Here is a 5,531-nt window from a genome sequence, read left to right on the forward strand (position 1 = left end):
GGATATTCAACCAGACGTCAACGGACGAATGGGAAAAACTCGACGTTTACCGACATCGAAAGATGATGTTTACCGACACCAAAGGAAGGACGACCAGACATTTACCGATGACTGGAAAAAAGATATACAACCAGACGTCAACGGACGAATGGGAAAAACTCGACGTTTACCGACATCGAAAGATGATGTTTACCGACACCAAAGGAAGGACGACCAGACATTTACCGATGACTGGAAAAAAGATATACAACCAGACGTCAACGGACGAATGGGAAAAAACTCGACCAAGACATCAACGGATGAATGGGAAAAGGTATACAACCAGACATCAACGGACGACTGGGAAAAACTCGACGTTTACTGACACCAACGTAGGGGTGACCAGACATCAACGGATGACTGGAAAAAAGACACTCAACCAGACGTCAACGGACGAATGGGAGGAAGAAACCACGACTAGACATCGAAATATGATGAATGGGAAGAGAAAGGATATTACAAACATCGAAAGGTGATGTCTACGGACACCAAAAACAGGAGGGACCCACCCGGGGATCAACACGACACCTACTGGTATCACAAGGATGACACATACATATGTCAAGACAAGGCCAGACACCTACCGGGGACTACTCTGGGGAGTCAAGCTTTCCTTCCACTGACGGGTGAGGAAATAAACCTCCCTGGAGATTATCAATCCTGAATGCTGTCAGGAGCAACTGCTGCAAATGTGCCATACAAATTGTTGAAAAATGATCCGCCTCCGCTGGGGATATGATCCAAACTGGTTTAACACATGTATGCATATGTTTGGTTTGTTCTATGGCGTAATGCTCCATATTGAATGGAAATTCTACGCAATTTGAGGATGCAAATGATGATTACTACATGCAAAATGCAAATGGAGGAGAACTCCTGCTGGGAAAGCACACGATCGCTTCCGAGTGAACAAATCTGATTCGACCTTCCAACTCTGTGGGGACAGCATAACAAATCTGCTACGGATACTTGCTGATCTAACACTCTGGGAATGACAGAGAAACCAACTCAATTGGGGAGTCATCTGTTGGGAAAACATCACCTCTCAGACATACTGGGGAATAGTAATGCTGCTGGGGAATAGATGATCCTTACTGGGGACGACCTCTACTGAACCTGATCCACTTGGGGATTCCGCTGGGGATAACTGCCAACTTCAGATTTGCTGGGGGAAACATTCACAACCCTGTTGGGGAAAGGCGCTCATAACCTTACCGGGGATTACAGCACTTCAGACCTGACTGCTGAGGAATAAACTACCCATAGATACATTCGCTGGGGAAATAGTAACATTCAGGCTCGCTGGGGAACTAACAATCCTCATACCTGCTGGGGAAAGTGTAACCTTCAAACCATCCTCAACCCTGCTGGGGATTGCAATCAACTTCAGGCCTAACTGCTGAGGAAACACGGGTTTCGAACTTGCTGGGGAGACAAGCTCTAAATTTCTCACACTACTGGACAGTGCTGAAACACCTTTGAACAAACTGTGGCTTATCTGCTATAGCCAGCGATCAAAGATATCAACCTGCAAAACAGCAAGACATACATGCCCCAAGGGATTGCACAGACAAAATACACCCACGTGTACTCAACATTCAAAATGATTTTCAAATGTTTTATCTTTCAGCACATTATTGTCTAGCCTTCATGTTTTTTATATGCAATGTTTATCAAAAATTCGGACGTTTTTGCAAACAAAACAGTAAAATAAAAAACAAAAGAGCAATTTATCTGAATAACGACTTTTATTGACTGAAAATGGGCCTATAAAGGCAAATACATCAGGAAGCAATTCCTAGAAAGAGGTAATTGCGCCAAAACATCCTATTGGCAATGTGAACACGGCATCCACTATTTTCCAATTCTGTTATGACTCGCGGATCTCAATTTCCCCCAAATTCCTTGCTTTTTGAGAAGAACGATTGGACCGATCATATCCTTCAAGATGGTAGACAACGAAGCGCGATGAAGTACAGATAACTCAGACTGTAGTCTTCGCTTTAATCCCTCTTTTTCCTGGATCACCTTTTCAGGTTTTCAATCCACCAGGATACCCATTTTTGCCTAAGCCGCCCTTGCGGGTTTTCGACTTACCGGGTGTACATATTTTTTATTCTTTATCCCTAACTTTTGCCCGAACCTTTTTCTTTTTTTTCTTGGTTCGCCGGGATGCCCTTTTTTGCTTGGACTTTTTTATTCTTTTCGTCCAGCGGGTCAATTTATGCGAAGTATTTTTTTACTACATCTGAGTTCACAGGGGACGGAAAATCTTCACCATCCATAGTTGTTAGCATCAAGGCTCCACCAGAGAAAACCTTCTTAACAACATATGGACCTTCGTAATTCGGAGTCCACTTGCCCCTGTTATCTGTATCGGGAGGAAAGATCCTCTTCAAAACCAAATCACCTGTCTGATAGCTTCGAGGACGCACTTTCTGATCAAAGGCTTTCTTCATCCTTCTCTGATACAATTGCCCATGGCACACATCTTCTAATCGCTTCTCTTCAATAAGGCTCAACTCGTTAGACCTCATCCGAATCCACTCAGCTTCGTCCAGCTTGACGTCCAACAGGACTCTGAGAGAAGGAATCTCCACTTCAACTGGTAGGACTGCTTCCATACCATACACCAGGGAGTAAGGGGTTGCCCCGGTCGACGTACGTACTGAGGTACGGTACCCATGCAAAGCAAAAGGCAACATCTCATGCCAATCCTTGTACGTCACGACCATCTTTTGCACAATCTTCTTAATATTCTTGTTTGCCGCCTCTACAACACCATTCATCTTTGGTCTGTAAGGAGAAGAATTGTGATGTTCGATCTTAAAATCCTTGCAAAGCTCTTTCATCATCTTGTTATTGAGATTCAAACCATTATCAGTAATGATTCTCTCAGGAACCCCATAACGACAGATAATCTCCTTCTTGATGAACCGGGCAACCACTTGCTTGGTAACGTTGGCATAGGAAGCTGCTTCCACCCACCTGGTGAAGTAATCAGTCGCAACCAGGATGAAACGATGTCCATTAGAAGCAGTAGGTTCAATCTTGCCAATCATATCGATGCCCCACATCGCGAATGGCCAAGGCGAATTCATGACATTCAGAGGGCTTGGTGGTACATGCACTTTATCTGCATAGATCTGACATTTATGGCACTTCCGAGCGTATTTGAAACAATCGGATTCCATAGTCATCCAGTAATAACCGGCTCTCAACAACTTCTTGGCCATTGCATGACCACCAACATGGGTACCGAAAAATCCCTCGTGTACTTCCTGCATCAACATGTCTGCTTCGTGTCTATCCACGCATCTGAGCATAACCATGTCAAAGTTCCTCTTGTACAACACATCATCCTGATTCAAATAAAAACTTCCAGCTAGCCTTCTCAGGGTCTTTTTGTCATTCTTTGACGCTCCTTCAGGATATTCCTGGCTCTTGAGGAAATTCTTGATGTCATAAAACCATGGCCTCTCATCAATAACAGACTCGGCTGCAAACACATACGCAGGCCTCTCGAGTCGATTCACAACAACGTGTGGCACATGATTCCACCAATGGACTTTGATCATAGAAGACAAAGTAGCCAAGGCATCAGCCATCTGATTTTCATCTCGGGGGACATGATACAACTTCACTGTCTTGAAGAAAGTCAAGATCCTTCTGGTGTAATCTCTGTAAGGAATCAAATGCGGCTGGTGAGTATTCCAATCTCCATTGACTTGGTTAATCACTAGAGCGGAATCTCCATAGATGTCCAGAGTTTTGATTCTTAGATTGATGGCTTCTTCAATCCCCATGATACAAGCCTCGTACTCAGCCTCGTTGTTGGTCACGTCAAAAGTCAATCTGGCAGAAAAAGGTAAGTGTGCACCTTTGGGATTGATAAGTACTGCCCCAACACCGTTTCCATTCATATTCACAGCCCCATCAAACATCGATGTCCATTTGTCATCAGGATCCGGTCCTTCCTCGACAAGAGGCTCTTCACAATCTTTCATCTTTAGATACATCATGTCTTCATCGGGGAATTCAAACATCATCGGCTGATAATCATCAATCGGTTGCTCGGCAAGGTAATCAGACAGAACACTACCTTTGATGGCCTTTTGCGACGTGTACTGGATGTCATACTCAGTCAAAATCATCTGCCAACGAGCAACTCATCCGGTGAGAGCCGGCTTCTCAAAGATGTACTTCACTGGATCCATCTTAGAAATCAACAAGGTAGTATGGTTCAACATATACTGTCTTAGTCGGCGAGCAGCCCATGCCAAAGCACAACAAGTTTTCTCGAGCAGTGAATATCTTGTTTCACAGTCGGTAAACTTTTTACTAAGGTGGTATATTGCATGCTCTTTTCGACCAGACTCGTCATGCTGTCCCAATACACACCCCATCGAGTTCTCAGTCACTGACAGGTACATTATCAAAGGCCTCCCAGGAACTGGAGGTATGAGGATTGGAGGTTTCTGCAAATACTCTTTTATTTTATTAAAAGCTTTTTGACAGTCATCATTCCACCTGATTGCTTGATCTTTTCTTAGCAATTTGAATATCGGTTCACACGTGGCAGTTAGGTGAGATATGAACCGTGCAATGTAGTTCAGTCTCCCTAAAAACCCACGGACTTGCTTTTCCGTTTTCGGTTCAGGCATTTCTTGAATAGCTTTGACTTTTGCTGGATCAACCTCAATCCCTTTCTCACTGACAATGAAGCCTAACAGCTTCCCGGATCTCACCCCAAACGTACACTTGTTTGGATTCAGCCTCAGTTTGAACTTTCTCAGCCTTTCAAACAACTTCTGCAAGTTTATCAAATGCTCCTCTTCTGTCTGAGACTTCGCAATCATATCATCCACGTACACTTCAATTTCTTTGTGCATCATGTCATGAAAGAGAGTCGTCATAGCCCTCTGATAGGTAGCACCGACATTCTTCAGCCCAAATGGCATCACCTTATAGCAGAACGTGCCCCAAGGTGTAATGAATGTCGTCTTTTCCATGTCTTTTGGCGCCATCTTAATCTGATTATAGCCAGAAAATCCATCCATGAAAGAGAAAACCGAAGATTGAGCAGTGTTATCAACCAATACATCAATGTGAGGTAATAGGAAGTCATCTTTCGGACTGGCTCTGTTTAGATCTCGGTAATCGACACACATCCTGACTTTACCATCCTTCTTCGGCACGGGAACGATGTTGGCCACCCAAGGGGGATAACTGGTAACTGCCAGAAAACCTGCATCCCACTGCTTCTGAACCTCTTCTTTGATCATGACAGCCATATCAGGACTAGTTCTGCGAAGCTTCTGCTTAACCGAAGGACAATCTTCTATGAGAGGTAGCCTGTGCACCACAATATATGTATCCAACCCAGACATATCTTGATACGACCATGCGAATATCTCCACATACTCCCTCAGCATCTCAATCAGCCCTTTCTTGACAGATTCTTCTAAAGCAGTCCCGATCTTGATCTCTTT

Source organism: Lathyrus oleraceus, chromosome 1 (genome assembly GCF_024323335.1).
Source record: "Lathyrus oleraceus cultivar Zhongwan6 chromosome 1, CAAS_Psat_ZW6_1.0, whole genome shotgun sequence".
In the NCBI taxonomy this organism is placed as follows: domain Eukaryota; kingdom Viridiplantae; phylum Streptophyta; class Magnoliopsida; order Fabales; family Fabaceae; genus Lathyrus; species Lathyrus oleraceus.